The sequence below is a fragment of the Lagenorhynchus albirostris genome, chromosome 10, assembly GCF_949774975.1.
Source record: "Lagenorhynchus albirostris chromosome 10, mLagAlb1.1, whole genome shotgun sequence".
In the NCBI taxonomy this organism is placed as follows: Eukaryota; Metazoa; Chordata; class Mammalia; order Artiodactyla; family Delphinidae; genus Lagenorhynchus; species Lagenorhynchus albirostris.
The window spans coordinates 101,770,293-101,797,851 of NC_083104.1; the positions used below are offsets into that span (position 1 = coordinate 101,770,293).

Consider the following 27,559-nt stretch of genomic DNA (forward strand, 5'->3'; position numbering starts at 1 on the left):
CCCTGACGGGAGGCACACTACTGCCGCTGTCGGGGAGGCACACCCCTCCCCTCACCCCATGCCAGGCAGCTCGGGGATCAGCCCAAAGCTTAAACCACCAGGGCTGCCTCCTTCCTTCCTAATGGAAGGCAGAGAGCGGTTTAAAACGTAGGTTTTGTTATCAGGCAGGTTTGGGGAGGTCAACAGATGAGCAGCTGACAGCCATTGAGAAGACAGCTTGTTGTGCTCACTGACCCCAAGATGCAGGGGGCAGCATGACAGGGGGGGCTGCGGGGACAGGCGGGGGGGCAGCGCCAGGGTCAGAGGGAGGGGAACCTGTGACGAGAGCCTCCGCTGTGGTTTCCACGGGAGGGAGCAGGTGAGGCAGGCTGAGCGGGCTTAACTGGCCAGGGTGAAGCGTCTCAGTGCACTCCAGGCACAGGGCTGCCCCTAGCTGTGTGGTACCCAGCCCTGGCTGATGAGGGGGGGTGGTAGGTGGATAAAGGGGGTGGGGGGGTCCGGGGCTCTGGGTGCATGGTTTGAATATGAAGAACACTGTCACGGGTGAGTCTGTTACTGTCGCTAGGCCTTGAGTAACCCTGGGAGGGGCAGTCCCTCCGGGGTCATCCCAAGAGGTCAAAGCATCAAATTCATAAACTAGAACATGTGGCTGTTACAGAAAGCCACGCACAGACTGCATTAGGAGCTACTGCTCAGGTCAACAGCCCAGTACTGCTTTGTCTCCAGTGTCATTCCTTTGGGAAGAGACTTATAATCAGAAGATAAGAGAACAAGGAGGACAGCCCACAGTTAAGTGTAAGCCAGGGGTTGATTAGTCTTTCTTGGTGTCGACCTAAAGGGACTCTCTTTTGGGCGGGGCGCGTATACAGACGGCATCGCGCTGTGCTGGCAGGGTAGGATGAGACGACGTCGGCTTGGCGAGACGGCAAAGGGGCTGTGAGCACAGAACACGATCCAGATGCATCCCTGGTACAAACGCCTCTTGCTGTTCAGTGGTGCCCTTTACCCTGCATTTCCTGACGTAGCTCTTATTTCGTGTGATTTCATTGTTTTCAAGAGGCAGTTCATTAGAGGTCTAATTCAAGAGGCCTGCCCCTTACAGAGGGAGCCCCGCGCCGCTGTGCAGCCCACCTCCGTTCTCCTTCCTGCGCCTGGAGGGACCGCCAGCCTCATTGGGATGTGTGTCGCTTGTCCAGCCCTCACTGCTGCAAATAGCCGCCCCTTAGTCACCCCTTGGGGATGGTCGTTTAAAAGGGGAACTCGTCCTCAGGTGGGACTTTCCCCTCCGCTCTCGGACGCCTGGCCCTGTGAGGAGGGACACATCTGGAGGAAGGCCAGAGTAGGCCCCCCAAAGTCTGGGGCCTAGTTCAGGGGCCCCAGTTACCTAGGTCTAAGAGTTGTACCCTAATGAAATATCGTATTATTCTAATAGCTTTCGGGGCTTCTCACAATGTTAGAAAACACAAAGCTTGCCAGATCGACTGGCCTCATCTTGGGCTTGAAAAAAGTGGAATGTAAAGGGTGTCCCCAAACTTTGAGCCCTCCTGGTGTTAGAAGGCCCCAGACCTAGAGCTGGCCCCAGGACCCAGGGCTGTGGACACGTGTGTGTAGGGCCAGGACTACAGAGCTTCATGTCCGACATGTAACGGGGACCTCTCTGTGGGAAATGCATCCTTGCAAGAAAACTGAGCTCCCTGGGCTTCAAAAGCTGCTCGGGGAGATTCAGGCGGTGATGAAAGGGAGCAAAAAGCAAGTCCCCAGCTGTCACTTCAGCGGAAGGCTTCCAGGGCAACCCTTTAAAAGGGGTGGTGAGGGAAGGAGGGAAACCAACAGCTTTGCCTGGCCCTGTGATCTATAAATGCAAATACATAGTGAATGGAGTCCATTTTTGGTGCAGGCAGAGCTGAATGACGCAAGCACTAAATGGAGAATCCACTTTCTACTAGCTTTCTGTTACCTGGACAAACGCATAGTTTAGCCTCAGAGAGCCTGACTTGCAAACGCGCAACGCGGGTGTCCTGCCAGGATGCCGTTTGTGCGAAGAATCTGAATTCCAGAAGACAGCCTTGCCTGGAGAGATACCACCCAGAGCAATGCGTGTTTCATCAGGTTTAGGACCCTGATTTGCCGTCCGCTAGGGGCTGAGAGGGAGGCTTCAGGTAAGATTTCAGTTAATAGACGATTGACCAGAGGTGGGGGAGGGTGGCCTATTTGCATATATGACTATTCATGGCCCCAGGACTAAAGGAAGCAGAAGGACGGCAGGCGACATCTCCATCAGCCTCCTGTTTCTGGAGGGAAAGGCAGTTTGGTGGGTGGGTAACTAGGCATTTTATGTGCTGCCTTATTCTACTGGACCGGATGGAACGTCAGTCCCAAGTGTGGGAAATACTTCTTGCACCTTGGTGAGATTAATGAACTTGAATACCGAAGATCCATGGTGGCACCTAGATGGGGAGCCACTGGGCAGACCCCCATCAAAGAGGAGCAGGGAGAAGCCCCAGGACGGCCGGGGCGGGCCAGGGAGGCGGGCAGGCCCCTTTGCTTCCTTGTCTGTACTCAACCAGGAAGCAGGCGGGGACCCCCAGCACGTCGCAGCCAGCAGCTTTCAGACTGAGGTGATGCAACCCTGGGACTCCAGGGCTGTGGGTGCTGAGCTGTCCCTTACCTGCTCCCCCAGGTGAACAGAGCACCAGGGAGAGCTCCGCAGGGTGACGCTTTCTGGAATTAAGGAATCGTGAAAGATGCCATCAGAAGACGGGGTAAGGCAGGGTGCAGCTTGGTAGGATGGGCTGAAAGCTTTTCCTCAGCGACCTCCATCTCCGCTTGCAGCATTTCTCCTCTTTCCAAAACATTCTCTTCCCAGCAGACCCGCACCCACACCTCTCCCCAAACACAGCGAGACAACGCTGGCATCCAGCGCACACTGCCCGCTTGCTCCTTCTAAAATCGCTCTCAGGAAGGCGCCCACACCAGTGATTCAAACCCTGGGAGGATTTCACTGCAGATATTATCCTCTATTTTTCTACATATGGATTCCAGTTTTCCCAGCATTATGGTTAAATTATTATCTTCTCCACTGACTTACTTTTGCTCCCTTGTCAAAGATTTGTTGACTGTATTTGTGAGGGGCTATTTCTGGGCTCTCAGTTCTGTGTCACTGTTCAATTTGTGTCTTCTTTCACCAGTACCGTGCTCCCTTGATTACCGTAGCTTTAGAGTAAGTTTGAAGTCAGGTAGTTAGTCCTTTAACTTTCTTCTTTTTCAGTATTGTGTTGTCTATTCTGAGTCTTTTACCAAATCCATATAAACTCTGGAATCATTGTTTTGACATCCACAAAATAACTTCTGGGGCTTTGATTGTGCTTGTGTTGAATTTATAGATCAACTTGGGAAGAACAGACAATAATGTTGAGTCTTCGTATCCGTGAACATGGAATATCTCTCCGTTCATTTAGATCTTCTTTGATTTCTTTCACCAGAGATTTGTATCAATAGTTCTCCTCATATAGATCCTGTACCTATTTTTAATAGATTTATGCCTGCTTCACTTTTATATGGTGGTGCTATAAATGGCGATGCGTTCTTTTTTTGAGACTTTCCGTAAGAGCGGTTTTAGGTTCACAGCAAAATTGAGAGGAATGTACAGCGACTTCCCATCCCCGCCCCCCCCCCACGCTCAGCACCCCCAGCAGAGCAGTGCATTTGTCACGACTGGTGAACCCGCACTGACACGTCATAATCACCCAGTGTCCATAGTTTACTTTACAGTTCACTCTTGGTGTTGACATTATGTGGATTTGCACAAGTGTGTGTGACACGTACCCATCATCATGGCATCACACAGAGTGTCCTCACTGCCCTAAAAATCCTCAGTGTTCCGTCTGTTCATCCCTTCTCCCCACCACCCTCCAACCCCTGGCAACCACTGGTCTTTCCACTGTCTTCATAGTTTTGCCTTTTCTGGAACGTCATAGAGTTGGAATCATACGGTATGTAGCCTTTTCCGATTGGCTTCTTTCACTGAGTAATATGCATTTAAAGGTCCTCCCTGTCTCTTCATGGTTTTACAGCTCATTTCTAATATCATTAGCGCTGACTGGTATTTCATTGCTTGGATGTACCACAATTTATTTATCCTTTCACCTGCTAAAGGACATCTTGTTTGCTTCCACATTTTGGCGTTTATGAATAAAGCTGCTATAAACATCCTGCTGCAGGTTTCTGTGTGGACATAAGTTTTCAACTCCTTTCGGTAAATATCAAAAAGTGCAATTGCTGGATCATATGGTCACATTACGTTCAGTTTTGTAAGAAACTGCCAGACCGTCTTCCAGAGGGACCGGCCATAAACCAGAGCTCCTGTGGCTCCACAAACTCGCCGGAGTTTGGTGTTGTCAGTGTTCCAGATTTTGGCCATTCTCATAGGTGTGTAGTGGCAGCGCATGGCTGTTTTAATTTGCATTTCCCTGATGACATATGATGTGGGGAATATTTTTATATGCTTATTTGCTATCTGTATATTTTCTTTGGTGAGATATATCTGTTAAGATCTTTGAAGTAATTTTTGTTTGTTTACTTACTGTTGAGGTTTAAGATTCTTTGTATATTTTGGATAACAGTACTCTATCAGATGTGTCTTCTGCAAATATTTTCTCCCAGTCTGTAGCTGGCCTTCTCATTCCCTGGACATTATCTCCTGCAGAGCAGACGTTTTTAATTTTAATGAAGTCTAGCTTATCAACTCTTTCTTTCATGAATCCCACCTTTGGTGTTGCTCATTGCCATAACCAAGGTCATCTAGGTTTTCACCTATGTTATCTTCTAGGAGTTTTATAGTTTTGCATTTTACATTTAAGTCCAGGATCCATTTTGAGCTGATTTTTGTGAAAGGTGTAAGGTCTGTGTCTAGACTCATTTTTACGCTTGTGGATGTCCAGTTGTTCCAACACCATCTGTTGAAAATACTATCTTTGCTCCATTATATCGCCTTTGCTCCTTTGTCAAAGAGCGGGTGACTATATTTATTTGGGTCTGTTTCTCTATTCTGTTCCATCGATCTATTTGCTTATTCATTCACCCATACCACGCTATCCTTTACTGTAGCTTTATAGTAAGTCTTGAATTCAGATAGTGTCACCCCTCCAACTTTGTTCTCCTTCTGTGTGTGTCGGCTACTCTGGGTCTTCTGCCTCCCCATATAAATTTTAGAAACAGTTCGTCAATGTCCACAAAGTAACTTGCTGGAATTTTACTGGGATTGCACTGACTCTATAGATTAAGTTGGGAAGAACTGGTGTCTTGACAATATTGAGTCTTTCTATCTGCAGACATGGAATATCTCTCCATTTATTTATTTCTACCTTAAAATTGTTCATCAGAGTTCTGTCATTTCCCTCATATGGATCTTGTATATATTTTTTCAGATCTCTACCTAAGTATTTCATTTTGGGGGTACTAATATAAACGGTATTGTGTTTTAAATTTCAAATTCCACTTGTTCATTGTTGGTATATAAGAAAGCAGTTGACTTCTGTAAATTAACCTTGTATCCTGCAACTTTGCTGTAATTGATTATTAGTTTCAGGAGTTTTTTGGTCGATTCTTTTGGATCTTGTACATAGTCAATCATGCCATCCTGAAATAAAGACAGAAGAGAAGTCTGATGTAGTTCTTATCTTTGCTCCTCTATAGGTAAGATGTTTCCCCCGCTCCTCTGGGTTCTTTCAAAATTTCTCTGTGCCTTTGGTTTTCTGCACTTTGCATATGCTAAGCCTAGGTGTAGATTTGTTAGTATTTATCCTGATTTGTGTTCTCTGCCCTTTGGGTCCATAGTTTGGTTTCTGTCATTAACTTTTGAAAATTCTCTGCCATTTTTACTGTAAGGATTTCTTCTGTTCGTTCCTCTTTTTCTTCTCCTTTTGGTATTCTCATTAAGTGTATCCTAACAATTGTAATTGTCCCACAGCTCTTGCATATTATGTTTCTTTTCTTATTAATTATTCCTTTTTCTCTTTGCATTTTAGTTTGGGAAATTTCTATGGACATAGCTTAAAGCTCACTGATTCTTTCCTTAGCCGTGTCCAGTCTGCTAATGAGCCCGGTAAAGGCTTTCTTCATTTCTGTTTCAGTGGTTCTGGTTTCTAGCATCTCCTTTTGACTCCTTCCTAGAGTTCATTTCTCTCTGTTTACATTAAGCATCTGTTCTTGCCTGTTGCCTGCCTTTTTCCATGTGAGCCATTAGCATGTTAATCGGAGTTATTTTAAATTCCTGGTCTGATAATTCCAAAAATAATTCCAAGCTGTCATATCTGAGTCTGGTTTTGACGCTTGCTTTGTCTCTTAGACTTAAAAAAATTTTTTAACATGCCTTATAATTTTCTTTTGAAAGCCAGATACGATTCATTGGCAACAGAAACTGAGGCAGAAGGCCCCTAGTGCGAGGTTTTACGTTTATCTGGCTAGGAGTTATTTTGTGCTTAAGGCTGGCAGAGTCTTCAGTCCTCCAGTGTCCTTGTTTTTGTGTCTTCAGTGGTCTTGGGGTTTCTCTAGAGACCCCTTCTTTCAAAGAATCTCAGCCTCGTAGTTCTTCCAGCTGCAATCCCATGTGCATTAGTAGGCAGGGGCCGACTGGTTTGGTCGTAAGGTGTGGAGGGTCTTGTGATTAGGACTCAGTCCTTTGCTGAGGCAGTGCTGCTGGGCCGTGACTTTCACGTGTGCTTCTTGGCTTTTCATCCCCTGCCCCGCAGGTGAGACAGGAAGGCTAGAGGGGGTTGGACTTGGGTACTTCCGGTCCCCACCCCACCCCACCCCCTGTCGGTTAAGTCTCTGGTAAAGGAGTTACCTTTGAGGGAAGCCCAGTGCTAATCAGAAAAGATCTCTCTGGGCATATTTTTATTTTATTTATTTATTTATTTTGCTGTACGCGGGCCTCTCACTGTTGTGGCCTCTCCCGTTGCGGAGCACAGGCCCCGGACGCGCCGGCTCAGCGGCCATGGCTCACGGGCCCAGCCGCTCCGCGGCACGTGGGATCTTCCCGGACCGGGGCACGAACCCGTGTCCCCTGCATCGGCAGGCGGACTCTCAACCACTGCGCCACCAGGGAAGCCCCCTGGGCATATTTTTAAATGGTTACTTCTCCCCGTCCCCTGCTGCAAGCAGAAGGGGCTTTTTCTCTGCTCTTCACCCTGAGAGCCTGGTGGGGCCTCCTGGAGGAAAACTCATGGAAGTGAGGACACCCTACCCCCTGCCACCAAGCTTGGGCCCCAGAGGTTTTGGATCTCAAGCTAGCCCACACTCAGGCTCAAAGAGTTAGCCAGCTACCGTGCGAGTTTTCCTGTCCATTGGTTACTTGCCCCTGTGGCTTCTGTCTCCAGTAAGCTATGAGTCTCTGTATTCAGCTGTGATTTTCTGTACTTACCTGTCTTTCCAGTTTGGGGGCAGCAGTCTGCCCTGTGACCTCAGTTCTCTGAAGGATCTAAGAAGAGTTATAGATTTACAGTTTGCTTTGCTTTTTTCTTATTGTGAGGGTGGGACTGATGACTGCCAAGCTTTTGACTTGTTGAAGCAGAAACCAGACATCTGGCTAACTTTTGTATAAGACATGAGGTCAGGTGAGTGTTCATCTCTTGGCTTGCAATGTCCAGTTGCTCAGCACCACGTGTCGAAAGGCTACCCTTTGTCCGCTGAATTGCTCTTGCTTTTTGTTGACTAATCTTTCCCAACTGATTTGAAATACTGACTTTATCGCATCAAATTCCTAAATGTATTTAGGTCTATTTCTAGATCCTCTGTTCGGTTCCATTAATATGTCTACCTCGGTGGTTATTACTCAGGGACAGTTTTGCCCCCCGAAGGATGGTTAATAAAGTCTGGAAACATTTTTGATTGTCACAGCTGAGGGGAGAGGCGTGCAGCTGGAATTTTGGGCATGGGCTGCCCAGTATCCTATAGAGCACGGGACAGGTCCCCACAGCAAAGACTTACTGGCCCCAAATGTCAGTGGTGCCAGGATGAGAACCCTACTGTTCCAACCTCTGTAGATGCTATAGCATGCTCTTGAATATGTAAATAGACTAGTTCCTTAACACTGTCCGCGCTTGTCCCCCAGGAATTTTCCTGACTGGTCTTGCGTGACCCCTACCTCCTCCCCACCCCTCAACCGGGTACTTAAGGGTCAGTCCTTCTGTCTCAGCGTCTCAACCTCAGTGTTATTAACATTTTGCTGTGGGTACTGTCCTGGCCTTGTGGGATGTTAATAGCGGCATCCCTAGCTCCACCCACTAGAAGCCAGTAGCACCCCACTCTGCCAAACATTAGATTGTCAAAGGTCCTCTCGGGAGCAAAACTACCCATAGTCGAGAACCGCTGGCCTAGATTATTAAAAATGAGTCCTGGTGGTATTTTTGTAGGGTTCATATTAATTTTATGAATTAAGAATATTTGACATCTCTGCAATATCAGATCTCTCTAAGAGCACAGTATGTTTTTCCTATGAGTGTTTAATTTTTCTACGTACCATAGTAAAGGTTTACTATTTTCATTCTGTAGAAACACGTACATTTTAAAAAGTTGATTCCTGTATGTGCTATCATTTTGGTTGCAGTTATAAGTAGGTTATTTTCTTCCATTATATTTTCTAACTGGTTGTTACTTGTACATGAAAACTAGTGCTTTTGCTTCTGAAATTAGTAACTGACCACCATACTGATATCCTTTGCTAATTTTTCCTTATTTACTTTTTTTTCTAAAATGAAATCATAAATCTGGACGTAATAATTTTACTTCCTCTCCTCCAATTTTCATACCACTTATTTCTTCTTCCTTCTGTGCAATTTTATTAGCTTGGAGACTCCCAAAACACCGTCCAATAAGGGTATGATGGTAACGTCTTTATGCTGTTCTGACTTCAAAAAATAATTGAAAACTGTTTTCTGTGTGGCAATTGTTTTATTCTATTCAGTTCTCTTGAAAGTAAACGGATGGAGCAACTTCTCTTGCCAGGTTTAAGAACGCCGAGGACTTTACAGCTTAAGGGGGAGTATTTCTGTTAAGAACACAGAGCATTTGTGCTCTCAGTCTCTTTGCAGGAAAGGGGCAGATACGTGACCGAGGCTTTCCCAGTCCAGTGACTCCTCCCAGATATAGGATCAGAAGCTAGTGATGTGAAGAAGCAGGAGCCATGAGGAGAGTCAGGTGTCTGAGTCGGGAGGGTGGGAGCTGCCTGCGGCCCAGCTGCCCTGCATTTCGTGGTGTGACTGTGGGCGTCCATTCTGGCTGAGGAGGCTCTGAGCCAGGTTTCCAGCCTGTCCAGCAATCTATTAAGTATCCAGCAGCCTCTTTCAGCACAGTATTTTTCCTGCTTACGTCAGCCAGCATTAGTCACTGTTACCTGCCAGCAAGAGCCTGACTGACGCACCTTCTATGACTCTCATCCGCATTACGTTCCCTGCGATGGGCTTATAACTTCCTGTACTTTTCTTTCATGTAATTTGTAATGAAATCGGAGCGATTGTTTCTATCTGTCTCCCCACTGACAAGGCTCCGCAGGACCGGGATCTTGTATGTTTGCAACTGAAGTTCCCACGTGAGCTCAATCAAGTAAACGTCTAATTATAAGGAGTCTTATTAACACTGGCAAGACATGAAACGCAGAAACTTCCTGCTAGGAGAGTGAGACGACGGAAGCATTTGGGAGACCAAGTTCCTCAAGATGAGTTTGAAGTGAAGCCTGCTTCCACGGTGGCTACAAATCATGAGTTTGCTGGAACAATCCCAGTTTCATAGAGCTCTTGCCCGTTGTTCCCTCAGATACACTCAGATCATGTGTCTTGGTTTGGATGCTCTAAATCCTAATTACAGAAGAGGAGGAAAAAGCCATGGATGCTAATTATACGTTCCTCCCAAGACGAATGCCTTGCTGTGTTCCCTTTTCATCAGATTAAAAGTTACCTGCCCAGATGGACCATCCCTTCATTTTGCCATGAGCCACTAGTGGCCACGGTGGTGTCTGAGTGAGTACAGGTTGTGTGTTCTGACAGCACTCCTTCAATTCTTTGCTTTCTTCAGGAAATGTACAGTGGTTCTCTGCCTGTTCAGAGGAGGCCTTTGTTAGCGATCAGTGGCTCTCAGCTGTAAACAATGACAGCTACTCTTGACCATGTGTCTGGGACTGTGACAGGTGTTTTACATGTAAGCTCCACTCTTGACTGAAGGTCCCCTGACTCAGACCTCTGTTCTTTATTTGCCACGGCTACGGCCGGGCCTGCTGCAGTGCCTGGCTTGCAGTCGGTGGGCAATGAGTATTTGTAGCATGGAAGCTTCCATTGACTTGTTACAACGTCCTTAAGATGCTATACTTGCTCTGTTTTACTGCTTGGAAAGGCTCAGAGAGGCTAAGTGACCTGTTTCAAATCGCACAGTGTGTAAAGGGCAGAACTGGGATTCAAAGACATGTCTGACTCAGGATCCCAGTCTCTTAACCTCTACACTCTTCTGCCCCCTGTTCAGTGTAGTCCGTGTGGTAGACACATGTCCCAAAGAAGGCATAGCCAGGAAAACTTGGGATTCGGGTCAGAAAGCTGAAGTCAACAAGAGCCAACGTAAGATGAGTGAGATCAGCCACATGGAGTGGTGGCTTGTTGCTGGGAACACTAGCAAGTTGTCCCATGTCCATAAGGGAGGACAGAGGTCGTCTTAAGTGCAGAAAACCGTTCAGTCAAGGTGGTTGTGATGATTAATCTTATGTGTCAGTTTGGCCAGGCCATGGCATCTAGGTTTGGGTCAAACAACAGTCTAGATGTTGCCATGAAGGTATCATTTTTCAGATGAGATTAACATTTACATCAGTAGACTCTGAGTGAAGCAGATTACCCTCCCTAATGTGGGCGGGCCTCATCCAATCAGGTGAAGGCCTTAAGAGAAGAAGACTGAGGTCCCTCAAAGAAGAGGAAATTGTCTCCAGAGGCTTTCAGATTCAAGCTACACAACAACCCTTCCCTGGGCCTCCAGTCTGCTGCCTGCCCTGCAGATTTCACACTCGCCAGCCCCCAGAGCTGCATGGACCGATTCCTTAAGATAAATCTGTCTCTCTGTCTACATACCCCGTTAGTCCGATTTCTCCAGGGAATCCTGACTAACACAGCGGCCAGGGCGTAGCCTCAAGAGAACATGCCTGGTCTGCTGAGACTGAGAAATAAATGACCATGTTACAGCCCAAGTGTGTGGTCGCAGCCTGAGCTACTGCTGTGTTGTCCAAATCAAAGTGGGGGCAGGGGGACAGGGTCTTCTGGGTACCCTGAAGGGAGCCAAAGAATGGGTCCCTGCATCTCTGCCTAGGGAGAGGAGGCTGTTCTAGTACCATCTCTCCAGGACTGTGTTCCTCTCATGATGACTGGTGGACCGCCCGGCTCCCGGGAGGAGACGGGAACATCGTTGAAAATCCTCCCACGCTCTGCTCTGATTCGGGTTCATCCAGTGGCACGTGGACTCTCGCCTGGTTCAGCTTGAGAGCACGTCCCAGCGGCGAGTGCTACACCCCAACAGAGGCTGCTTGGAGACGATGTTAGCAAACTGGTGATCTCACCAATTATCCGGCCTCTTCTGAGTTTGGTTAGCAAGGTGTCCTTTTAGGGAAGGTTCCCTGGAGCAGATCTCTGGAGGAGGATTTATGTGCAGCGATTACCAAGGACGTGCTCTCGGGAGAGCGGTAAGGGGTCAGGGGCAGCAGCGGGACCAGGAAGGGGAGGAAGACGGGAAGTATGCGCCTGCAGGCAGAGTCCACTCAGGCGGCTTCAGCCCGACCCTGCGGGGGACCCTGGAGCCTGGGTTATAGCTCAGAGTCTCCCAACCCACAGCAGGGGGGCTGGGCCTGTGTTCAGCTGCAGCCTTCGTTCCACAGCTGGGGACACCTGTGGCCTCTTAGGCCCTTCTAGCTCTCTGCCTGCTGCAGGGCAGGGAAGCGGAGAAGTCCGAGGTCAGTCTGTCCAGAAGAGCTGCCTTTGGCTTCAGATGGATCCAGTGGGCTCAGGCAGAGCACTGACACCGGGCCAGGTCCTACCTGCGACCTTGCAGTGACCCCTGCAGCTTCTCACCTGCAGGCCTGAGCAGACGGGATCTGCTGGTGTAGACCCAGCGTCTGCCCCGCTGCCCTCTCCCATCCTTGCCACGTTGTGGTGAGAAGTTCCTCTGCTCGGGGCGGCACTAAGAACACCACCGTAACTCCTCACGGACACGGGACGACGGCAGCCGCACTTGTCACCTGGACATTCATTTACTGGCCGCATTATTTATTGGGCGATGGCCAGGTCGCTGAGCTCTGGTCTCAGCGGGGAAGAAGACGGACACAGCCCTAGACTTTTGGGAGCCACGTGTGGCTCTTTAAATCCAAACCAACTGAAAAGAAAGAAAATGCAAAAACCAGTGCCTCGGTCACAACGGCCGCAGTGCAAGGGCTCAGCAGCTACACGAAGCTGGTGGCCACTGCACTGGGCCATGCACACGTGGGCCAGCGCTGATGGCCGTGGGCATCGGGGGCGTCGTACCCGCCCGTGTCCTTTCAAGCCTGGCAGACGATGTTCACACCCGTGATAGCACCCAGCCTGGCCACATCCCTCGGGGTGGTCGGGAAGCGCTTCCTGTTTCCAGCTGAGAGGGTTGCTCAATAGAGGTAGATCCTCGGCCCCAGGCGGGGCGCTGCCACTCACAGTGAGTAGGTCGCGGTGGCAATGGCGTTGCCTTCCCCGATCCCTGGGCAGAGTGCTTCCTGGCTGCCGTGGCCTCTTGCGGACGTGTAGTGGGATTCCTCCTGCACACCGGCCTTGGGGCTGGCGACGTGCCGTCAGGTGCTCCCACAGGGAGCTGTGTCTAGGGGACATTTGACACCTAAAGATATTATTTGTGTCCAGCACAGTGTAGTATGTCTTTATTTCTGTCCTCATATTTTTTGCATCTTCCTTTTACCGGCAAGTCCAGAAGCCAACATGTTAACATTAAATAGTAATAATAATAACAGCAAAGATGTGCACAGGTTACTAGGCCCCAGACACCGTTCCAAGCATTTTACGTGCATGAGTTCAATGCACCTTCACAGCACCCCTGTGATGCAGGGACTATAATTATCCCCAATTTACAGCAGAAGAAAATAAAGCCCAGGGAGGGTAAGCAACTCACTCAACGGCTCATGGCTGGCAAGCAGTCGACCCACTGTTTGAACCCAGGCTACCTGCTCTAGCGCCTGAAGCACTGGGCAGGCTGCCTCTCTGCCGCCAGGGCACATTTGTCTTTGTAGCGATTGCACAGTGTTAAATACAAATACAATGTGCGCCAGGAGCCCGAACACACAATTGTCTTCAGAGGCGAAGGGTCATGATGACTTACTAGACCAATGTATTTTCTGAAGCTTTCTGAAAAAGGCCCTTTACATAATAGGCTTATACAATTGGCATATTCTTTTCATTTCTCGTTGTAAGTGTCCATCAATAGTCCATAGTGCCCAAATGAATGGACATCAGTTTTTATGTTTCTGGAGCGTCTACGGGCAACACTGGCCCCTCCTGGAGCGTCAGCCAGGGCTCATGGTGGAGGACAGAAGCCTCTCTAGCCGGCCGGGGCAGAAAGGGGTTTGGTGCCGGGTCTTAGATGTTCACGCAGCTGCTGGGCTCTCTCTGAGGGAGCCCCAGCCTCGTACTTACAGCTTCTGCTGTGACGGGCGCTTTGCCCCTGGGGCTGCAGATGGCACAGGAGCCGAACGCTGACTCCGCAGCCGAGAAGGGAGCAGCCCAGACGGGCTGCGGGTGCCGGCACTGCTAGGATCCATGGCCCAAGTGCATGCTCACACCTGCCTCTCTTCCTGCTTCTCCCAGTTGGCAGGTCCTCGTGGCGAGACAATCTGGGAAATGCAGCTTTACCTCTCTGGCCTTGGCAGGATGGGCTGGCTGGCCACCAGGGGCCAGAATGATACTGGGAGAGCCGGCCCACGGCACCCGGGCACAGTGGTCCATCCCTCGAGCTCCTCAACATCCACACGTACGTCCCATCTGTGGTTGAGCTTCTCACCAACAACAGTGGTAACACGCTTCCCTGACATAGCGTAACTATTCACGTACCAACGTGCACATCCTTTCCTCAAAACAGGAGACCCCGACTCCCCTCCCAAGGGCCTTCCGCACCCGGGGATGCTCTCTCCTCCTCCAGTTCGGTTCCAGTCCTGTTCTGATTTCCTGAAACCCAACATCAAAATACACAGTTAACAACCAGCAATTTACAGGCAGACCTCGTTTTATTGTGCTTTGCTTTACTGCACTTCACAGATGCTGAGTGTTTTACAAATTGGAGGTGTGTGGCTACCCCACACAGAACAAGTCTATCAGTGCCATTTTCCCAAAGCATTTACTCACTTCATGTCTGTGTCACGTTTTGGTAATTCTCTAAATATTTCAAACTTTTTGATTATTATTATATTTGCTATGGTGACCTGTGATCAGTGATCTTTGATGTTACTGTTGCAAAAAGATCACCACTCACTGAAGACTCGGAAGACGGTTGGCGGTTTTTAGCAATAAAGCGTTTTTAAATTAAGGTATGTACGTTGGTTTTTTAGACATCATGCTACCGTACACTTACTTTACTATAGCGTAAACATAATTTTTATATGCACTGGGAAACCGAAAAATTAGTGTGACTCGCTTTATTGGAATATTCTCTTTATTGCGGTGGTCTGGAACGAAACCCCCAGTATCTCTGAGGTGTGACTGTACGCTATGTAAAATAGCAGAGGAAAGAATGAGGGAGAAAAGGAGAGTTGGTTAGTGTGCGTAAGTACATCCCTAACAGAGAGAGGGGTAAAATGCCGGAGTGGTTATTACAATATTAGTCTTTATAGTGGGCCAGAGGCCATAGCTGGTAGGCATAAATTCCTTCCCTCTACTTCCCGTTGTGTTTCTTTTGCCTTCGACCAGACCCTCAGCTGTCTGCAGCGCTTTGCTGTAGAGGTGATGGAAACCTTTATGCATGAGTGGTCTGAGGTCTGGCTGTAAATGGTCCTTAGGAGCGATAGTGAGATTTGCTGTCCTACTTGCTGTTTTCTAGCTCCATTGGCCACTGGTTCAGGGCACGTCCTGCTTTCCTTGGGGCAGCAGTGCAGCCTCACAAAGGGCGCTCTCTCGCCGGCACTGTGAGTCGTCCGCAGGCCATCCTCCGTTCTCCATTCTCCATTAGGACTGGCTGCTTCTTGAGTGATAAGAAACATGGTAAGACCAGCGACCCCGTGGGCAAAGCCATCAGCCCTTCTTTTGGTGTGAAATGAAATTCCTCAGTCAGAGGCAATGTTGAGTGAAATATCAGATGAAACAATTCAACGAGCCCACTGACGGTGTCTTTGGAAGAAGCAGAGAAAGGCTGGAGAAGCAGATCCAGGTCTCGAACGTATCTACTTCACGAGGAAGAAACAGTGCCTCTTCCATGATGAGAGGGGTTCGACCTTACCAGCCTGTCGCCAGGTGACTGGCTACTCCTCCCAAGAGTGGGTGACTAGAGGACGAGACTGAATGGTGTCCAGGCCACGCTCTCTACGTTTTGGTGACTGTCACGTGACTCACAGAGTCTCCATGCTCTCGACCCTTCTGAGACCCGTCCACAAGTATTTTTCCCAGACATCCTTGCCAGTAATTCTCTTGTTTTGAGCTGTCCACGTCCTTGACCATCTGGCTCAGCATTCAGTCACTGCTTGCCCATCAGTGTATACCCATCCATGCAGCCAATTTTCCTTCCAGGTTAAGTGGACGATCAGATGTACCCCCCGGAATTCTGCACTCGAGACAACGTCTTTTCCTACTGTGCTCCAGGGCCACTTCTAGCTGGGGATGAAATGCTGTAGTGGTCCCCCTCTCAGTAGAATCCACATATCACGCAGAACCATCTGCAGACTAAGGTAGAATTATTTTCTTCCCCGTCCGTCTGGTCCTATGAAACATCACTCGAGGCCACAGGTGTAGCTCGAAAGAGAGGTGGTGATGCTGCAGGAACAGATGCCGTGGAAGTAGAAGCCACTTGTGAATGCAAATCGCTTATGCTTTCAGCACTTGCTCAGGTCAATTTGGACATTTCACTGCTACTGACGACGGAGTGCTTTGGGACATGAGTGACTGGTGGATTGGCAGGTCAGAATAACAACCTCGTGTTGGGCACCTGAAGTTGCATGTACATTCAGACGTTAAAGGTAGTAGCAAGCCAAAAGCTGTACCTCAAAGAGACAGACGTGGATTTATGCCAAACCCTGGGCACCTGTGCTGCTGTCCTCCGGCAGCTCTTGTGCAGGCTCCATCCAGCACTGTGTTCTATCACAGACGCGTGAGGTGTGAGGTCCTAATAAGTGACAAAGCTGCTCTTTCCTGCTCACTTGTCCTATCAGCATTATATCATCAGTGTAATGGATCAGGGTGAAATGTTCTGCAGACTAAACCTGACACGGAGGCTTGGAACCGATGTCGTCTTGAGTAAGGCAATCCTCTGCAATGATTTTGGGGTGAAATTTATCAATATGGGTACACTTGTTGGAGATTTTTTTTATTCTTGAATAGCTGGGCATGAGTCTGTTTGCCTGTTCGGTTGACTGAAATGTAGGTACCTTGCATGAAATTAAGTAAAGATGCCAGAAATTCTTAGGTATGGTTAAAAGAGACATACAAACCCAGGGAGATGGGACTGTTGGAGTGTACTGCCATCCTTGCCAGGTGAAATAAAAATGTGTTTGGTGTTCTCTGCTTATGGGAGAAGAAGAAGGAGTGTTTTCTGGATCAATAGCTGTACACAAGGTTCCAGCAGATATATATATAGATAGATAGATATGTATATATATGCTAGAATATGTGTGTATATATATATATATATACACACAATTTTTTGTATATATATATGTGTATATATATATGTGTATATATACACATATAGTCTGCTAGAATATATGTGTATATATGTATATATATATATACACACTCTAGCAGAATATGTGTGTGTGTGTGTGTATATACATATATGCACATAATTTATTTTTGGCTGCACGTGTGGTCTTAGTTTCCTGACCAGGGATCGAACCCGGGCCCCTGCATTGGGAGCTCAGAGTCTTAACCACTGGACCGCCAGGGAAGTCCCCTCTGGCAGTTAAACTGATTTTCTCCAGTCAATAGTCTATACCTGGAGGAGCATACGTGCAGTTAGCTTCCCCACTCAGCTGATTTTACAACAGTCCATACGCCCATCTTCTACACAGGCCACGGGTGAGTCAGAAGAGGGTGTGATAGGACCTTGCTCCTGCATCTTTCAATTGGTAATCTTCTCTGAAATTTCCCCTTGGATGACATACTGCCCTTGACTGATTATTTAGTTGGGAGGGGTGTTTGCATAGGCTTCCACTTGGGACTTCGCCCTGTAATAACCCTCACTCCGCAGGTCAGGAAGGCAATGTGGGGATTCCCAAGCATGTCTACTCTGAATGTGCAGTTCGGGAACTAGGACAGTAGCCACACATGACTCCTCATTGAGTTCACAGGGGACAGTCTGATCTGAAACCTTTTCTATCAGGTAAACTTCGTAAGGGTCCCCTCTACCTGGTAAACCTCAGAGGCTTTCCCAGGCCCCAGGCATTCACGTGATCTTAGAGCCAGGATCCAAGGACAGGGCAGTTAACTTCATGACGGCCGGAGGGCAGATGAATCTTGAGCGTTTGTGCTGTTCCTGCAGCATCTTGCTTCAAAGATGCCGCATCCCCTCATTATGTGTCTCTGAACTGACCCTGGGGCGGGGGGTGGCTGTGACTCCGTAACAGTGACCTGGGCCCTCAGGATCGGTCTAGTGACCTCCAGTCACCGGGCTAAGAAGTTCTGTTGGCTTGTTTGTTTCTTTGCTTTTATACGAATCAAGTAGGATCTTGGTGGGTTGCCTAGAACTATTTTAGTTCTAGGGACCTCAGGATCACAGTTCCTCTGCGATGATTTTGGGATGAAATTTATCAATATGGGTACATTTGTTGGAGATTTTTTATTCTTGAGTAGCTGGGGATGATTCTGTTTGCCTGTTTGGTTGACTGAAATGTAGGTAGCTTGCATGAAGTTAAGTGGAGATGCCAGAAATTCTTAGATATGGTTAAAAGAGGCATACGAACCCAGGGAGATGGGACCGTTGGAGTAAACGTACTAACCTGCTCACCCCTTCTAACTATGTCCCCAGGACGACTCAAAAAAATACACTGGTGCTGGGATGCCAGCATCTTTAAAGGGACTGTAGTGTGTGCCCACTTTGGGCTGCGAGGGGGTAAGGAGGAGATTGCTGTTTCTGAAATGGGCTCAGTGATCTCAGTGGGGAGGATGGGACCCCCAAGGTGGGGACCAGCAGCAGAGCTGAAGTGTCAGAGGCAAGATGCCGGGACTCCCGGAAAGTTCAGCCGGGCCTCAGGGGGGGTCCAGTGCCTTGGTCTGCCTGCATCTTCGGCAGGGATGATCGATCATGGGGTCTCTCCCTGCTTCATAAACTGCCGGAGAAAATAATGTCACCTGTAATTTATTTCCATCTCAAAATGAGGAAAACCTCAACTTCTAGTTCCTCTTTTCTATTGGTAAACATCGCACAAGGCTGGAGATTCCTTAGAGCAGAGCTTTTCAAACGTTCATGTGCACTTGAATCACCTGGGATCTTGTCAAAATGCAGATTCTGGTGCAGCAGGTCTGGGGCGGGATGTGAGATGCTGCAGTTGTCACAAGCCCCCAGGTGACACCGATGCTGCTGGCCCATGGCCCACTTGTTGGAGGAAAGCTTCCCCTTCCCGCCCCAGGTCTGCTTTAACCAGAGCCGCTCCCCACTTTACAGGAGTCTTCTATTAGATTTTATTTGAAACAAAAGCAGTTCTAATTTAAAACAGATCTAACTTTTTAAAACACCTGGCCTAAAGAGTCATAATAAAATTTGATTTAAAAAGAGACAGATGGCCAGTTAACTCCAGTTTCCCTTGTTAAGGGAAGGTAAGGAGTTTTACTTTGGGGATTCCTTACGGATGTAGTTTTCATTTATTCAAGAGGTCGTGTTTGCAAGGCGCTTCAGTGCAAAGCACTATAAAGGCTGAATTTGCCTAGTATCAGCTTTTGCAAAGTGAAATTCTCCATTGCGGCCATCCTGACCTAGGAACCATCGACCCCTAAAACTGCAGTTTCCGTTGGTACACCACAGCCTCTCTCCCTGGGCTGGGGTCCCATCTGGCAATCTCCCCGTGTGCGTTTATATCGACGTGGCACTCCATTTCAATTTCCTGCCATAGGGAGAGGCCACCCGTGCCCAGGGCCTGGAGCACCAACAAAACATTTCAGATGGAGTTTGTGAGACTCTTTTTGTGGAGGGAACACATTCCTTTAGTGAAACTATGAGGATATGAGGAAAGGCAGGAGAAAATGGCTTTCAGATAGACCTATCACCTATGCATTTGACGTGCTTCTAAATTTTGCTAAATGCCAATGACTTTCAATTCCAGAGAGGTAGAATATCTGTTGCTGGTTCACCTTCCATTGGCCGCGATTCCTAACACGTTAATGTTATGTCCTTCCACCTACTGAAGTTCTTTTCATATTACACTCAGGGCTCCGTTTGAATGTCGCCTTCTCTGTGATGTCATTCTTGACAGCCCTGCTCTGGTCAGAAATAATTGATCCCTACTCTGCTCTCTCGTGTACCTATGCAGAGGTTCCCAACAGATTTCAGATATTAACAATAGATATTTATTTTGCAGTAATTTTTATAAGGATGTCAGAGTGTAGTCTTTAAAGTAACCCAAACAGATTTGACTAATACCTGTCCATTCTACCTGATAAAACACACGTAATTAAATTGTGTATATGTTTTATTGGTGCACCTTCATTACAGCCCTTAACACAGCCAGTCTTATATGGTACATTCTTCTTTCTTATAGACTGTAAGCTAATAGAAGAAAAAAATCACATCTATTTGCTCTTCTTTTTAAATTTTTAATACAATTTTTAAATCTTACTTTCCATTTACAGTTATTACAAAATATTGGCTCCATTCCCCGTGTTGTACAATACATCCTTGAGTCTGTCTTACACCCAATAGTTTGTACCTCTTAAACACCCACCCCTATATTGCTCCTTCCCCCCTCCCCACTGGTGACCACCAGTTTGTTCTCTATATCTGGGGGTCTGCTGCTTTTTTGTTATATTCACTAGTTTGTTGTATTTTTTAGATTCCACTTATATATGAGATCACACAGTATTTGTCTTTCTCTGACATTTCACTGAGCATAATGCCCTCCAAGTCCATCTGTGTTGCAGCAAATGGCATTATTTCATTCTTTTTTATGGCTGAGTAATATTCCACTGTGTATATGTCCCACCTCTTCTTTATTTATCCATCTGTCGATGGACACTTAGGTTGCTTCCACACGTCTGTTTATTCCTCACATTAGCCCTCATGTAGTGTGTTGTACTTACAAGCTGCTCAGTTCTGTGAAACCCACAATATTGTAAGTGAAATTTTATGTGTATATGTGTGAATACAATTTTGGGGGTTAGGGATCCATAGTGTTCTTTAATTTCTCGAAAGAGTCTGAGAACCTGTAGAAATTAATACCCATTGGCCTAAAGAGTCTCATAGTGAGTCTGTTTATGAAGCAAAACACTGTAACACACCTCTGTTCGTAGTACTCCTCATGCACTAATTTGCAGGTTTTAAGGCTTGGATTGTGGGGTGTCAGCTGTATGTGAAATGGGGCACGTGCACGTAGCGGCTCAGTTATTTTCTGCTGTGGGAAATAGCGCCTCCCTCGGTTGGCGGTGTACCAGCGGGGCTGAGTACTTAGCGCTTCCGCGGGGAGGCGAGCTGAGGCAGGAGCAGGGGGTGCAAACCAGGCAGGGGGCTGCATGATTAGCAGCTCCAGTAAGAGTAGGGGGGGCTTTGGAATTACTGATGCAAATGAGGTTTGGGGATTATCGCTGGATACCAATTATCCGTGACCTGCGGCGTCCGCTGGCTACCAGTGACTTAACGTTGCCTGTCAGCTTAAAGGATATCTTTTCATTAAATGTAAAAAATCATGAAGACTGGTGAGCCTTGCGAATGGGTGCTAAGATCGCATCACCTGGGCTGGGGTTCCGGCCCGGGGAACAACTTGATTGGGCGGGAAACGGCAGAATTTCATTTTCTATCTCTGATCCATTAATAGCATGAACGTGCCCTGGGCTGTCTTTAGGAGACTATCCTCCAAAAGCACAACTCTTCTCAAACGGGAGGGCGTGGGAATCTCCGTGAAAGGGGAGTGAGGAGAAATTCCCGGGCTCCCTCCTCACCCGCCTCCTCAGCTGAAAACATGCCGGCCAGACAAGGACAAGATAATCACCGCACCGCACGTGGCACTTCTTGGCAAGACGTGTGTTCACCATGTCGCCGCCCTGCCTGCTGGCGCGTGGTAGTAGCGCTACTCGGCGTCGGATCTGTGATCTGCATTCTAACCTTTCCGCTTCCTCCTCCAGCTAGACACCTGCCTGGGCTCCTTCCCACCTGTGGGACGTGAATTAAAATGGAAAGTAGATAGTCAAATGGCGAATGCAGTGTGATGTCCCAAATAATGTTTCTCCCTGGAAAGCAGGAGTATCCTTTTTTTTTTTTTTTTTTTTGCGGTACGCGGGCCTCTCACTGCTGTGGCCTCTCCCGTTGCAGAGCACAGGCTCCGGACGCGCAGGCTCAGCGGCCATGGCTCACGGGCCCAGCTGCTCCGCGGCACGTGGGATCCTCCCGGACCGGGGCACGAACCCGTGTCCCCTGCATCGGCAGGCGGACTCTCAACCGCTGCGCCACCAGGGAAGCCCAGGAGTATTCTTTTTTGAAGGCTCTCTCATTTGCCTCATTTCTGTTAATTGTTGAGTAACGAAATCCAGCCACCTCTTCTCCCCTCATGAGGGAGAACAGAGTGAGAAAAACAACTTTGGGAGTTTTTCCAAAGGGCGCTGGTATCTCAACAGGCAAAGCCAGGGACTTGTTGCCGTTCGTCTGCGTGTGTGCCCGGAGAATTTGCCCCGCCAGAAAAGGAGGAGGTTCCCCCAACAATAGAACTCTGTGTTTCCCCTTAGCTTTCTGGAAAAACAGAAAATAATAGCAACCTTGGCTCCTTGAGTGCAATACCACAGTACTGCCCACAGCACGTATAACAGCATCACCTAGTGCCTTGAGGGCTCTTCGCATCGTAAGTGTAAGTGGGCTCAGAAAACCATATACATCAAGGAACATACGCGCGCGCACACACACACACACGCGCGCGCACACACACACACACACACACACACACACACGAGATATTCCTGACGACAGCACTGTTGGATCTTATGAGCAGTCTTAGGTCCAGAGAAGTTGAATAAGTTACTCAAAATCACACAGCATCACAGAGATGGCTGCACATACTTTTAACTTTGTATTTTTCAGGCCTACAATTCAGCCCTGGGTGTTGCTGCTTTTGGCTCTCTTTCCGTTTAACTTTGGTTTGCTCCCTGCTGCCCCCCAAGAAAAGAACCCAAGAAAAAGAATACTTACATAAAGAGGGACAGAAGAACAGAATTATGTGTTTTCTCATTTTGCTCACAGATCTCCAAACCCGGAAGGGAGTCCCCAGTGAGAGAGTGGCAGGGCTGGGAGCCGAGCTCCAGGGCCACATGCCAGCCACTGGGCTTCCAGGATGCTCACGGCAACCTGTCCTGCCTCCTGCTGTGCGGGGCCTTGGGGCCAGGCATGCCCTCCGGGCCGCCACGGTGGTGCCAGGAGGGACAGAGACTCGCATTCAGGGAAACCTGTCCCCGCAGGCCGAGCAGCTCTTCTGAAGCCCAGCTGCTGCCCTCCCCGGAAGCCTCGCCTCCTGCGGGGCTCCCACCGTCGCCTCTGAGATCAGTCAGGTCAAGGTCAGATGGCCAGGGCAGGGGAAGCCAAACTCAGGGAAGCAGATTGAGAGAACTGAACGGACACCCGTATGGCAGGCTCCCAGCTGTGACTCAGCAGAAGTTCTGGAATGTGGAGCCTTAACTAAATGTCTGTGGACGAGACCAGAATTGCTGCTCGTGGAATTGGTGGCGAACGCAGAGACGCCGTGGCTGATGAGGGCGTGAACGCGGGATGTTGGAGAGGCGGGCCCTGCTCTCCGCAGAGCAGCTCCGAGGACATTTACATGCGGTGAGGACCGTCCGCGGTGGGGATGCTCACCGGTGGGTGCTGGAGCCCTCAGGGGAGCCCGGCGGCGTTTCCTGGCTCAGCAGGGGCCGGCGTGCTTGGGCCAAACCCGGGGGCTGTGCCCGTTCCCGGTGTGACGGAGGAGGAACCCCAGAGCTGACCGATGTGGGGAGAGGGCTCTTGGCTTCCGGCCACCAGACGACACAGAGAAGCAGGGTGTAGACAGGAGGGGACAGTCGGCAGGTGTCCTTGCTGGCGTCGCAGCAGCTGTATAGGCGGTGGCCTTTGGTGCTGAGGCCGGAGGGCTGGATGGACAGCCGTGCGAGCTGCAGAGATTCTTGTCCTGCGTGACGAGAGCCCAGAATACACCGGTGACGACGAGCAGAGCGAGGTGTCCCAGGGGGACCCACGGGGGCTCCCCCCACCCCCCGGCTCCTGCGAGGGTAAAGGGGAAATACTCACCGTGTCCCTTCCGAGCAGCTGGTAGGAAAGAGGGCAGGAGCCGCGGCGGGAAGCTGCTCCGCTTTCTACCAAGTCCAGAGAGTCCTTCACCTGTTTCTCTTAATCCTCCGCAGTTTAAAGTGTAAACACCCCTCCAGAAAGTTGTGCCACTGACTACAGTACTTGAGACGCCCAGCTGGCTTTCTCTCAACACTCCAGGATCACGCGTCTATTGGGAGTTATTTATGTGCAAGGCCCTGTACCCGGTGGTAATGCCAAAGGTTAACAGACAATAACACAGTCACCGCAAGAGCGGGACTTGAGTTTAATCCCTGATTCTATATCTCTGGCTTTATTTGGCAAATCTCGTCTGTGAAATGGGGTGACAATTCCAGCCTCGTGAAGTAGACCCGGGAACAACATGCTCTTCTTTTATAAAACAACCTACGTGACGCCCAGCAAGTGACAGGCACTCTGTAGATGGAAGTCCTCCACTGAGGCAAGTGGCACAGTCGTTGGGGGGAAGGATGGTCCTGGAGACACCTGCTGGATCCCAGCCGGGGCTGGGTATCTGAGCAGCAGCCTGCAGCCGCGTGCCCTGGAATTGCAACCAGAGAGGACACGGACACTTCGGGAAAGGAGCCTTTGAACGGTGCTTCGAGGGGCGAGGCGGGGGGAGGCGGCATGGCGGGCCAACGGGACGGCACAGGCCAGGCCCAGAAGTTCCTGGTCGCACACAGCCTGCTCCGAGGATGGGCCCGCCCCGGGGCTGTGGTGGTGCCTGAAGGGGGCAGCGGGCAGGCCTGGGGGGCCCTTGGGTGACCCCAGCGTTACCCTGAAGGGACACCGCACGGCCCTTCAGGGCTCCTCCCGGAGTAGGGGCTGTGTGGACCACGCCTTTCTCGCAGGCTGTTCCAGAAGCTCTGTGACGAGGAGCTTCTTCAGAGCCCCGGGGCCCAGGACCAGCTCCTTCCTGACTGTGTTCCCGCAGCTGCAGAGGGTCTTAATCGGGCCCCATTGTCCACGGGCCAGCTGAATCCTGAAAAATACCAAAAGAAACATATCACGCCATAGCTCGGAAGTAATGCTGTTACCCCGGGCGTTAGTCAGACTCTTAGTGACGTACAGTGTCCGGTTTTGAACACGAGCGAAGACTCTGAAGATACTGAGGCGGGACGAGAAGGCACAAAAGGGATCCGAGGGCGGCCGCACTGGTCGGGGAAGGCGGAGGAGGGAGGCGGCTGGGGGGAGAAGGTGACGGTCAACGTCAGCCGTCTCTTCCAAGGAGACGCTTCCCACGGGGCAGAAATGACGTTCCTCCCCCTCGTGGAGACTAGAGCGAAGTGAAGGTCTGGGGCTGCCCGGGGAGTCTCCTTTCTCCCACCTGCCCCGACCCCCGTGCAACGAGCAGACGGCGGGGTGTGCAGCCCTGCGGCTGCCCTCAGGCTGCCCGGGGACCAGGACGCAGCACACGTGGTGCAGGGTCGGGGGGTGCGTGGGATGGGCTCGGCCTCGGGTCGGTGCTAACGGGCATTTTAAAGGCTAAGGCGTCTGGGATCTTCAGAGGGGCCCATCTTCAACCACTTGTGGCAGCACTTCCTTGGGGCACGTCCCCACTGCCCGCAAAACACCAGGGGGCTGTGGCTGAGAGGCGGTGTTTGCAGCCTAGGTCTGAGCACCCAGAGGGCAGGCCCCCTGGGAGGAGCAGGACAGGGCAAGACCCCAAAGCAGGAGGCGGGATGGGGCTCGCGTTCGACCTCCGACAGCTGCTGAGATTGTTTCAACTTTCTTTCAAAGAGGCTTTAAGGGAGAGGCAGCAGGTTGAGAAGGCTGCTTCTTGAGCAGAAGAGAATTCACAAACAGGAAGTAATTCCAACAATGAGCAGTCAAATCCAGGTCCACTGTGTGCGTGTGCGTGTGCGTGTGCGTGTGCGTGTGTGTGTGTGCGTGTGCGTGTGTGTGTGTGTGTGTGTGTGTGTGTGTGTGTGTGGTCCTTTCTGAACAGATGTGTTACATGCCAACATGCCAGCAGGAAACCTAGGGGACCGAGGGCCCAGAGCAGATTTTGTGGACCCTGGGTCTCCCTTCTGTCCTGACGACGTTTCACTAAACAATTGCAAGGGGATTTCTGACTCTGCTCAGAGTTTCTTTATCAATCAGGATTCCTTAGTCTGTGACGAATGGAAAAACCCTGTCTCAAATAGGCTTCAATAATAAGGAAATGTATTCCCTCCATCGTAAGGGGCTCAGAGTGGGTCTCCAGAGGCGGTGAGTTGAGTGGCTACGATGTCAGAATGGGCCAGGTTCCTTCTGCCCAGGCCAGAGCAGGCCGGGCATCATCAGTCCACAAACAATCTCTGCACGAGAGAGCAAATCGTCCCAGAAGCCCCTCAGACGCCCTGGGTCTCAGACTAACCAGCCCAACAAACCCAGCCTGAAGCAGCCATTGGCAAAGGGAGAGGGAAAGCCACAGTGGGCTCTTACCTCTCAGGATCTCTCCTCGGGTCAGGGTCCAAGCTGTGGCTGGAGTCTCCCCTGAACCATGTATCGAGGAGGATAGAAATCTCAACAAAAGCAGGATTCTGCTCCGAAGGAGGACCGGTGAGTGGAAGAAACATGTTTGACAAACACCTGAACCGTGACGGCTACAGCTTCTTTCCCAGAAGAGAGCTGGTTTGGAAAATGACTTAACATGGAGCTAATCCCAAGGGTGTCTATGACCCTACGTCAGAGGACAGGTTTACCGCGCCCACCAGTGGTCCACGGGAAGGCTGAAGTGGAGCCTGCTGGGCTCTGCACCCTTACCTGCTCCCCGTGCCGGAACGAGGGCTCTGGAAGCAGACTGTAGGCAGGGATTGGGAGGGGTGTGGGACGTCAGAAGGAAAGGTGCAGAAACCTGCTTCTTGTCTGTGTCCCTCCAGTCCTTCCTGGGGGCATCCAGGCCCTAGGTTTTCCCACGAGGTAAGCCTTTGACACGTCTAACAAGATCGTCTCCGTGGAGCCTAGGCTTCTTTCTGCTGTAGAAAACTAAGCAAAGTGCCTCAAACGTACAGATGCTCGGACAACCTTTGTTGGATGAATAAGTGAGTGGATGGGTGTCTGACCAGCACAGCTACGTGTGTTTCCTGTTAGGCTTCCTGCAAACAGTGAGCAGTGCTCTGAAGAATGTGCTGTGAGGTCAGCGGCAGAGCCGGGACCATGTCCTGGCCGAGCTGTGATCTGGTCCAGGCCCTCTGTGCAATCTGGACGTGGTCCATGGGGACTGCAGCTGAGATCAGCACTAGCACCGGTTCAGCCCCGCGCTGCGGAGACGAATGAGGAAGACAACCGCTGGCGTGGGGGTGGGGGCTGGGCCTCTGTGGGCGCCTCTGCCTCCACACTCTGTCCTCCGGGCCTCGGGCTGCCACGTGGGGAGCACCCTTCAATTTCGAGGCCTGTGTGCTCGACCTCATCCCAGAGGCTGGCGAGGCCCAGGGCTGTGCGTACTGTTTCTACTAGCCGTAGCGCGTGGAGTGAGACTCACTTATTTAAATTGAGATAAATTTTGTATTCGAAAACATTTATTTGGGCGAACAGCTATTCCCAATATAAGAAACTAAGTTGAGCTTTAAAAAAATACTGATATGGAAACTCAGTGGAGCTAAATATGGAACACTATTCCATTGTGTAGAGGAAAGGAGGCTGGCTACATTTTATTTTCTTTCATTCTATTTGGCTTTAAATTATAGGAATTTATTCTTTCACAGTTCTGGAGGCCAGAAGTCCAATGATAAGGTGTCAGCAGGGTTGGGTCCTTCTTTTAGTAAAAATTCATTTAAAAAATTTTTAATTGTAGTAAAATACACGTAACACATAATTGACCATTTTGACTATTTTTAAGTGTAAGTTCAGGAATGTGTGTATACACACACAC

The 27,559-nt window shown here is 49.6% G+C and overlaps 1 long non-coding RNA gene across 2 annotated transcripts; it reads right to left on the reverse strand.

The window, feature by feature from the left end:
- Positions 1-22,343: 22,343 nt before the first annotated feature.
- Positions 22,344-26,660, reverse strand: LOC132528258 (uncharacterized). Of its 2 annotated transcripts, XR_009543146.1 has the most exons (4): positions 26,131-26,660; positions 24,773-24,887; positions 23,668-24,685; positions 22,344-23,548 (listed from the first exon to the last, which is right to left on the reverse strand). It is a non-coding gene; the product is annotated as an uncharacterized LOC132528258 (long non-coding RNA). The 2 variants fall into 2 exon arrangements; XR_009543145.1 differs by having other exon boundaries at positions 22,344-24,685.
- Between the last annotated feature and the right edge of the window lie 899 nt (positions 26,661-27,559).